This window comes from Mus musculus, chromosome 12 (assembly GCF_000001635.26).
Source record: "Mus musculus strain C57BL/6J chromosome 12, GRCm38.p6 C57BL/6J".
NCBI classification, from domain to species: domain Eukaryota; kingdom Metazoa; phylum Chordata; class Mammalia; order Rodentia; family Muridae; genus Mus; species Mus musculus.
Genome location: NC_000078.6, coordinates 112,294,401 through 112,305,042, shown reverse-complemented (window position 1 = coordinate 112,305,042; position 10,642 = coordinate 112,294,401). Strand labels below are relative to the sequence as shown.

The 10,642-nt window shown below is 51.6% G+C and overlaps 1 long non-coding RNA gene across 1 annotated transcript in view; it reads right to left on the bottom strand.

Annotated features, from left to right (window-relative positions):
- Positions 1–205: 205 nt before the first annotated feature.
- The window catches only part of Gm36894, an 86,236-nt gene continuing 75,799 nt past the window's right edge, over positions 206–10,642 (bottom strand). The window contains exon 4 of the long non-coding RNA XR_001780723.1: positions 206–1,249. This is a non-coding gene — a long non-coding RNA (predicted gene, 36894). The remainder of the gene's footprint in view (positions 1,250–10,642) is intronic.

Genomic DNA, 10,642 nt, shown 5'->3' with positions numbered 1-10,642 from the left:
AAATGGCACTGGAAGAATGAGCAATGTGGTGGCACACGCCTTTAATCCCAGTACTCGGGAGGCAGAGGCAGGCAGATTCCTGAGATAGAGGCCAGCCTGGTCTACAGAGTGAATTCCAGGACAGCCAGGGCCACACAGAGAAACCCTGTCTCGAAAAACCAAAATAAATAAATAAATAATAAAGAGAGAGAGAAAGAGAGAGAGAGAGAGAGCAGAGGTCAAAAAGCAAGGCAGTTGTTAACTTCAGGAAACACAGAAGACAAAAGGAAGCACAACTGGACGACACTGTTGGACTGGGCTGTGAATGAAGCATAGGAGAGAAGTAACCATGGAAACATTATTCATAAATAAATGTAATATAATTGTGTTGAGAAAACAGAGAAGAAACAAGGGGACTGGTAGAATATAAACACATTTTTGTTTTGCTGTATTGGGGAATTATTAAATTATGTCTTAATTTAGAAGATAGCCATACAGACAAAGCTGTTACAACTATGTGGATGTGTGAATGCCCAAAATAAAATATTTTAAAAACTACAGGACGTTGATCCTAGAAAGGAGAGTGGAGGAGCCTGGGGAAGACCAGTAGATGATTCTGTCCCATTACAACACTTTCGGTGCTTATGAATTGGGAGTTTTAAAACATACTTGTTTTCAGTAATATATAATTTACTAGATAGGGTTATGTTAAATTGTATTTACTTCTTAATTAAAGAATGAAACAAAGGCCACCAAGAAGATTCAACAAGTAAAGTGTTTGCCGTCCAAGCCTGGTGATCTCTCTCTCTCTCTCTCTCTCTCTCTCTCTCTCTCTCACATACACACACACACACACACACACACACACACGCACACGCACACGCACACGCACACACGCACGCACACGTACACACACACTCAGGGCAATCCCAGGAAAGGATGAGGTGGGTGCAGCAACAGGTATTCATAGCCACAGCAGTTAGAGTTGCAGCTTTTCTCAAAAACTGAAGATCACATTTAGCAAAGGTGTCACACGTATACCACCAGTGAGCCCAGTTTCTCACCTGGAATATGCTGTCTCCCACCTCCACCTGCAGGCTCCCCAGTCTCCTTCGTGCCTTGGCTATGTCTCCACACGGCACAGTTTCCTGCAGACTGTGAAACCAGCCAGGAGTCCCAGCCCAGGCTGCCTGCTCCAGGCTGCTTCAGGATCCAGAGCACATCCCAGTCCTGTTTGTGGTGGGGTAGGTAGGTATCTTTGACGAAAGCTCTGTCAATGAAACACAAGAGGGTGTGTGTGCGCGCGTGTGCATGTGTGTAGGAAGTGTTCTTTGGGATGGAGTGGATGTCCTTTCTGCTCTTCTATGTCCTTACATTTTAGAATATAGAATGACTAGTGTACTGGCAGCTATTTTGGACCACACTGTTGCCACAGGAAGAAAAACCACACAGAGAATCAAGAAAAGTGCCAGGCCAAAGGTTTCTGATGCTGAAATGCCCCCACAGATGCCCTATGCTGACCCTCTTCTGACTGACATATGCAGAGATGTGCACTGAACCCATGATTACCTGGACTCTCCTCTTGTACACTGCAAGAGTGTGATTCTAATCCAGGTCAGCAATGGGAAGTCCCCTGAAAATGAACGGCACATGGCCCGGGCCTTTCACCTTCAGGGGAAGCAAATGTCCTCATGAATCAGAAGAGAAACCACGTCCTGTGAGTGCGTGTGGCGCTCTTGGCACCACGCACTGTGCATTTTGGGGAAAGGGTCCTGCCCACAGGGACCCTTTCCTCTATATTCTAGAAGATTACAGCTAGACAGCGTGAGGCTTGCACAAGATACTGGCAGGCAAGTGAAGGTGGGTCCCTCTCTATGTCCCTTGAAACAGGAAACAGAGGGCCACCAAAGCCTAGAAGACAGCTGGTTCTTGTCTCCGGTCCCCCAGGCTTGTGGGCCATCCCCTGAGGCCAAGCTCCTCTTGTTCCCATGCCTCTTACTCACCAATCTCTGTCCCACCATCTGCTCAGACGGAGCACTTGAGTCCTGAGGCCTAGACAGGTGATAGGCAGTTGCTTACCTCCTGAAGGCAGCAGAGATACCTGAGGCCCTGGGAGCTTAAAGGGGGCTGGCAACACCTGTCCTTGGGAACTGTTCCCAACTTGCTGTGTATCTCACCTGCCCCAGTGTCACACCCAAGGGCTCTCTGCTAGGGGGCAGCAATGAGTGCAGGTGGTTCTACCCCCAAGACTTCCCTGTTCTCTTGAACCCCGCTTTTGGCTAGGCTCTGTGCCCAGACAGGGAGGAGGGAAAGACAAGCCAGGTGTGTTAGAGTTGGGGCTGGGTGCCAAGGCCTGGAGGGTCTTGGAGCCCAGGGACCCAGCCAGGTAGGCCTGAGCCGTGCCCCATCTGGACATACTGCCCGGTTGCAGTACAATGTTGGGAAGGTCCCCAGAGAAGTTGGAATGTTTCCACTGATGGGAGTCAAAGAGCTGAAAGGCCCTAGAGGCAGTCACAGAGTGTGACCCAGAAAGACCTGGAGAAGCCCCGACCCAGCCACACGGGTGTGTATGTCTTAGCTGGCACCCACAGTGTGGGTCAGAGGGAGTTAAAGGGGGTCAGAGAGGGTGAGAGAGGGACTGTTTAAGACAGGGACCGTGAGGAGTGCAAAGGTGGAGTGAGCCTGTGTGCAAGAACGGCGACAGCACAGACCTGTGGGGCAAGAAGCAGGTAGCTCAGAGAGTTGGGTCTGGGAAGTGTGCACCAAGGGCTATGGGTGAGTGTTCAGACAGAGGAGGGTGGACATGAGGAAATTGAACAACCCTGCCTGGATGGGCAGCCCCATACCAAGGAGCCAGAGCAAGAGCCTGTGACAGCCTTGGGTAGCCATCAGCTATCTGTGCAAGGTTCCCTCTACTCTGCAGCTCTCAGTGGTTGTTCCCATACCCATTCCTGACCAGAAGCAGCTGCAGTCAGTTCACGCCGTGATCTCCGACATCAGCAACATAAAGATGCAAATCTCTCCCCTGACCAGGCTCCACACCCCCGAAACACCCCCTCGTCCCTCACCGTCCCCTGCCCCCTGCCCACGGCGACTTTGAATTTTAAATTTCATTTTCCCATCACTTTTCAATAAATGCTTTTCCCTGAGATGTCTCGAGTCCTGACCTTATAATGCCCGAGTTAAAAGGCGGTGTCTTGTTTCCAGCTGCAGATAATTTACTTCTGAATGGTCCAATTACACGGCAGCCAGGGCTCCGCTGGGCTTCGCAGAGACGGCGCCGCTGGCCCAGGAGATAATGGTGTTGCAGGCAACATAACTGTTGACTGACCTGGCCTGTCGTCGTCTGCACCAGTGACTAGTGTCCAGAGACTCTGGGGAGGGTGGACAGGCTGGGCCACCCGTGAGGATCCCTGGAGGGCCCTTTAGCTCTCTCAGCAGACAGAGGCTTCTCTGTTGGCAGGACCATCCCCTTGATCCCCCAGGGAGTCCCTGCCTGGTGACCTGCTCCACCTCTGCCTGCCAACACCAGCCACCAATCTGTAGTTCATGGGCAGCTTCCCACTCTATGTTCAAATGGAGCCGGCTTGGGAATGTAAAAGGAGACTTAAAACATGGTGCAACAATGTAAAAACCTGACCAACGACAAGCCCGGACTGAGTTCAGCTCTACCTTGGTGGCCCTGTGTACCTCCCTGGGACTTAAGCCCTGAATGGTTGGTGTAAGCTACCTGTGCCTTCACAATGAAATGAACAGGTTAGCTCAAAGAGCAAGCTTCTTCCCCCTAACAAGGTATTTAGGTTTCTCGGTGGTTTTGCATCAAAGAAGCCTAAAGCTCTGTGATTCCACTTTAAAGCCCCCAAACACCTCATTATCATTCTTGAAGCTGAAGAGGGAGCCGTACTCTGTTGCTGAGCGTGTACCTGTGATTAGTGGATTTCAAAGAACGCTGTAAAAACCCTACCCTTCCCATAGGGAGGTGGAGCTTGCCTCTCAACCCTTGAAATCTGAGTGGTCATAGCAGAAATGACAATGGATCTGTCATCCCAGGCCAGAACTTTCAGGAGACAAGCATTCTCCAACCTTGGAAGAAGTGTGTCTGAAGGCTGGAGAGACTACAGGGGAACTCACGAGGACACTCATGGCAGCCGCCTTTAGAGTCCGTGGAGGTTGTGGGAAGAGCCCACAGGGTGAGAGCACAGGGACAGCCACAGATGCGGCCATGAAGGAAGTTCTTCAGAGAAAAGAATCAGATGGGAAGACTCAAGGACCTCGACAGCCACACAGACTGCCATCTGAATGGCCCCAGCTCTCCACACCATCCAACTTGAGGCTCCTGTGTGGAAGGGGGGCCATGGCAGAGATGAAGGTCCACAAGGCTGACTGAGCCCTCCCTCAGAGATGCACACAGATTGTGATTGTAGGATATCACTCTTTCCCTGCTGGGATAGTCCCACAGACAGTCTCCAAACTGGGGACAAGGATGCATGGATGGCCAGGTCGAGATCACCAGTCTGTGTGCAGCTGAGTGAGGAGAGAATGGGAGCCTCCTGTTCACAGGGGTGAAGCTTTGTGGAGATAAAGTGGGGTGTTTCACCCCTCTTCCTTTAGAAATGAGCGAGCTTCCCCAGTTACAGCATGGTCCATGGTGGCTCTCCACTTCAGTGGGAAGGCTACCTGGGCCATGTACCAATTTAAGTGCTACAAAGTCAGCAAAGCTGGCGAGGTTCCCATCCTCCCCTGGGCTGGCCTCAGCTGCTACTTGCTTCTTCTGACTTGCTCACTCCGGTTGGAAAAAGTCCTGGCCTTTCTACAAAACCTCTTCTGCCTCCTGCTCACAGTCCCACCTGCTCAATGAGGAAAGGGAAGAAAAACCCCCTCCCTCCCAGAAAACAGACTCCAGGAAGAGCAGCACGTGGCTTCCACAGCCCAGTCAGCTCCACGCCAGCTCCTTCAGGTCACTCGGGGCAGGTGTCTGCGTCTAGTCACTCACGCACAGTGAGAACAAAACCAGGGGGGGTTCCCCGCAAGGCCAGCTGAACCTGCGCTTTTAAGTGGGAAGAGGTTTCCAGGGGCTGTGCTCCTCCAAGACCGAGACCAAGGTGTTGGGGGCCGAGGGATACCTGCCAGAGTTGCCAGGGGACTAACCACACATGTGCAGCCAGGTGGAGGGAGCTGTGACAAGCTCATTAGACAGCAAAGACTATTGCCCTGAGGCTCTCCTGACATGAGGCTCTGCCAAGGCTGGGATCAGCCAACACGGGGCTCTGCCAACGCAGAGCTCAGCCACCAGGAGCTACCATTCCTGCATCCCTACTGGCATAGAGGCTTCAGCTGCCAGGCCACCACCCCCACCCCCGAGCTGGATGCCTGCATGATCTTGGGATACTGCCAGGGGCAGGTAGCTGAGCTCACCGGATACAGGTGAGATGCACAGGGCCCAAAGTAGCTGGACCTCCCAGCTCACACTGTAAGCTGTAACTTGATGACCCAGGCCTTCCAAATTAACAGTGGGCTGAGGGAGATGTCAGCATAGGCATCATCCTTGTCTCCAGGTCCCCTCCAGGTTCCTTCCAGGTGGGCGGTAGAGCCCCTGGTGGCCATTGCAAACCTTCACACACATCCCCCCTTTTCGATGCTTCCTGGCTTTTCTAAGATGCCAGAGGTGGGGCGGAGAGCAGCTGGCCTGCGACTCCCAGGCTTCACATCACTGTGGGGTCTGAACATCTGCCATGTCACAGACATGAACAGACTTTATGAAACCAAAATGCAAATGGCCCCAAGACACAAGCAAAGAAAGTCGGCTTCCTGGACATGAAAGGAATGTTAATGGAGGCCACAGAGAGGCCCATGTGCCACCTCCCTGTCTGGCTTACTTAGACACAGGCACAGGCACTGGGACAATGCCAACAGTGCACCCAGAAAGGGGTCACAAATCATAGATTGAAAATGCAGATGCCCTCTCCAACTGCTGCCCGCTCTGTCCAGAGCCATGCCAAACCCAGACGCCCTGCTCTGGGCAGCTCACCCTGGCCGAGTGGGCAGGCAGACTTCCTCCAGCTCCTGTCTGCTTCTTGGAGCTAAACCCAAAGCTGGAAAGCCAAGTGGAGAGACATGGAAGAGCCCAGCACCTTACTTAGGAAAAGAGAAACCCAATCCAAGTAGAATGGAAGAGGAGGGAGGGGGCGGGAAGGAAGCCTGGCTGCTCCGAATGTCTGGATGTGGCCTTCTTTGTGGTTTGAGTTCAAAATCTTGTAAATATTTCAAGTAATTATGAACAAAACTAAATCATTAAACTTCTGCTCTGCTATAGACGCTGTGAGGAGAAAGGAAAGTCACAGATGGGGAGAAAATCTTTGCAGAATGCAAAGCTGACAAAAGGCTGGCACCCAGAATATACAGACACGTGCAGGATTGAACAATAAGACTCGGAGTTCAGCCGAAGACATCTTAGGATGACAGCAAACGAGTCTGCTAGTCACGTTTCTCATTTCTGTGGCCAACAAGCCTAACCAAAGCAACTTTGGGAAGACAGGAAGGGCTCACGGTTCGAAGGGCTCACGGCTCAAAGGTGAAGTCCGTCATGGAAAGAAAGGCTTGAGGTCTCTCCTCACCAGCACCCACAGCCAGGAGGCAGAGAGAGGTGAGCGCTGGTGCGTACCTCACTTCCTCAGTTGCTTTCGTAGCCATGAACATTCATCCATCAGGCCAGCAGCTCTGTTCCAAACGACGTGCAGCGAAGGCCCACACACAGGTGTTTGCAGATGCTTAATTCAGAACGGGCAAAGCTGAGAAGCAAGTGAAGTGCCCCTCCAGTCAGCAGATGGATATTATACCTGGGCACATCAAGACGAGGGGGTGTCAATCAGTGATAAGAAGGGAGTGCCCACAAGCATGGAAAGTCATGGCAGGAACTCGGTCTGGTACATGCCTCTCAGTGGAAGAAGCTTGTCTGAAAGGCAAGCTACAACTGCCAGGGTGATCCGAAAGATGCAAAACTGGAGCGGGTTAAAAGCTCATGAGATCGATATGAGTCGGGGAAGAGTTAGCCTCCTCCAGCAACACACACAGCACACAGTGGAGAAGTCTCATAGCACAGCACACACAGCACACAGTGGAGAAGTCTCATAGCACAGCACACACAGCACACAGTGGAGAAGTCTCATAGCACAGCACACACAGCACACAGTGGAGAAGTCTCATAGCACAGCACACACAGCACACAGTGGAGAAGTCTCATAGCACAGCACACACAGCACACAGTGGAGAAGTCTCATAGCACAACACACACAGCACACAGTGGAGAAGTCTCATAGCACAGCACACACAGCACACAGTGGAGAAGTCTCATAGCACAGCACACACAGCACACAGTGGAGAAGTCTCATAGCACAGCACACACAGCACACAGTGGAGAAGTCTCATAGCACAGCACACACAGCACACAGTGGAGAAGTCTCATAGCACAACACACACAGCACACAGTGGAGAAGTCTCATAGCACAGCACACACAGCACACAGTGGAGAAGTCTCATAGCACAGCACACACAGCACACAGTGGAGAAGTCTCATAGCACAACACACACAGCACACAGTGGAGAAGTCTCATAGCACAACACACACAGCACACAGTGGAGAAGTCTCATAGCACAACACACACAGCACACAGTGGAGAAGTCTCATAGCACAGCACACACAGCACACAGTGGAGAAGTCTCATAGCACAGCACACACAGCACACAGTGGAGAAGTCTCATAGCACAGCACACACAGCACACAGTGGAGAAGTCTCATAGCACAACACACACAGCACACAGTGGAGAAGTCTCATAGCACAACACACACAGCACACAGTGGAGAAGTCTCATAGCACAACACACACAGCACACAGTGGAGAAGTCTCATAGCACAGCCTCCAACACGGGCAGCGGATGCACGGTCACCACGGAAGCACAGCAAGGGAAAGAATATTTCTCCATGCAGACTGACTCTCCTCCATGGGATGATGTCCTGCGTCCCCCTGCACTCTGCCTAAGCCCTCTGATGGCTTTCTTCCTCCAGAGACTTCAGCTACCTGGCTTTCTTTCCTCCCTTCCTCTCACTGTGGGTTTTCCATCTCCTTTACTTCAATCCAACTCTCTGCAAAGCTTGAAGAGTTTATTTGCCCAATTTTAGTTCTAAGTTAAGGCATTTTAAAAACAAAACAAAACAAGAAACTCTGTGTGGGAGAGGGGGGAGGGAGGGAGGGAGGGAGAGAGAGGGAGAGGGAGAGGGAGAGGGAGAAAGGGGGAGGGGGAGGGGGAGGGGGAGGGGGAGAGGGAGAGGGAGAGGGAGAGAGAGAGAGAGAGAGAGAGAGAGAGAGAGAGAGAGAGAGAGAGAGAGAGAGAGAGAATATGCAGGAGTCCTCAGAAGTCAGAGGAGGACATCAGATGCCCTGGCACTGGAGGGACAGGCAGTTGCGAGCGCCCAGCACGGGTCACTAAGGAGCCTTCTGGAAGAGCAATACTCTAACCTGCTGAGCCACATCTCCAGCCCATTTTGAGGTGCTTCTTTCACCACCTTAGCCCCTTTGCAAGACCACCACGGGACAAATCTCTCAGCAGTCTCAGAATCCCCTTTGGCTGCACAACCAGGCACAGCTTAAATCTTTTGAAAGCCCTAAGGGGTCTGGCAACCACATGTGTAAGTTGATCTCTGGATTCAGGACTCCCTTAGTTGGAGGACTGGGTCTGAGACAGTTTCATTTTCTGGATGAGCAGGTCTGATATATGAACTGCACGGTCCTTTCCCACGGCTTCTCTCCTCCTGGATTGTCCGCAGCAAGACAAGCTGACTGACACCTCTACTCTTCCATCTGACATCTCTCTCTCTCTCTCTCTCTCTCTCTCTCTATATATATATATATATATATATATATATATATATGCATATAGTGTGTGTACGTGTGCTTATATACATGTATATGTATAATATATATGCATATATATATATTATATACACACATTTTTTTCTAGTTACATAGATGACAGCTTTGCTGGTTTTTGGTTCTAGAGTCATTCTTTTCCTTCCTCCAGAGTTCCTTTGCCTCCTTCCCAGTCTCTACTCCTCAAAGGCCCCTTTGGAAGTACTCTGAACCTGTTAGAAGGAACATGGCCTTACCTCAGGGTCAGCCAGTTTCAGATACCTAGACACAGCCACACACTATAAACTCTTTTAGTCAGCCACAGGCCTGAACACCTCTGGTTACAACATGACATCATCCGGTGATGTCATAGCTACCACGATCTGTGCCAGCACATCCCAGCAGCACCACAGTCCACAGACACATTTCTCATGTGTCCCCAGGGTTAAGTGATACATGCCAGGAAGCTAGTAAAGCAAAAGTCATCAGTGTCAGAGACACAGAATGACGTCAGTGTGTCAGAAGGTGGGAGGTGTTGCCCTCAGCAAGTGAGAAGACTGTGGGAAAGTTCATAAAGCGTAGCCAGGCGGATGCCCTTCGTACACTCACCAACAGAACACCATGTAAGGGAGAGCTGGGAGCCAGGATGGACTCACCAAGCTCATATATCTAGGATATGTGCTTGCTAAGAGCCTGAGCCCAAACCTAACCAGATCAAAGGGCAAGCTCTGGACACACACAGCTGAATGGCAGGACAAACAGCCCCTCCAGTCATAGCACATGGCAGGATGTAGGGGCATCTGATGTGTCCACATTCCTCTAGATGAGTGCACATCTGGAGTGGGGCAAAGAGATGACGCTGTAGTGGGTGTGCTGGTACACCAAGCTGCTTTGCAGCCATGAGTCACCTCAAGGTGCACACTAAGGACTCAAATAGGAGCATTGTGTCTTAAAGGAACCTGCATGACTGCCTCTGAGTGTGCAGACTTCTTTGGAAGGTGCACGGTGGGTCCTGCACTCAATAAGCTGGCTCTGTACCTTCTCATAAAGCCACACGGTGAAACATTCAGATCCTCTGTGACACAGAACTCATGTGTGAGGGTGGCCACTGAAGACCAAGGCCAAGGTGGCCACTGAAGACCAGGGCCAGGGTGGCCACCGAAGACCAGGGCCAGGGTGGCCACCGAAGACCAGGGCCAGGGTGGCCACCGAAGACCAGGGCCAGGGTGGCCACCGAAGACCAGGGCCAAGGTGGCCACCGAAGACCAGGGCCAGGGCAGGCAGGCAGTGCAACTCAGGACAGAGAACACATGCTCACTGGACAACGGGCCACTGAAACGAATCACAGAAATACTCTCTGTAGGACCTTGAGCATAGAAAAGCAGCCGACTGCTGGAGGCTCGATGGCCCTGGGTGCAGGCCTGGGCTTGGGCTAGACAAGATGCTCCAGGAGGACAGCCTCAGGCTCTGGAGATCCGGTGCTGATGAGCTATGTCTGGTCATAGAAGAATGTGTCTCCACTATGAGCAACTTGGACACTCAGGAAGGATGAGGAATGGGGGTGGGGATAATTCCTCCCACTATTCCAGATGATGGGAGGGGTAAGAGGCCATCGACAGAGTTCTGCTACATGCAGTCCCTTGGGGGTGTGCATGCATATAGATAGGCTTGGGTGACCCTGTATGCCTATGTGCTATACAAACACACACACACACACACACACACACACACAGAGACAGAGACAAACAGAGAGACAGAGA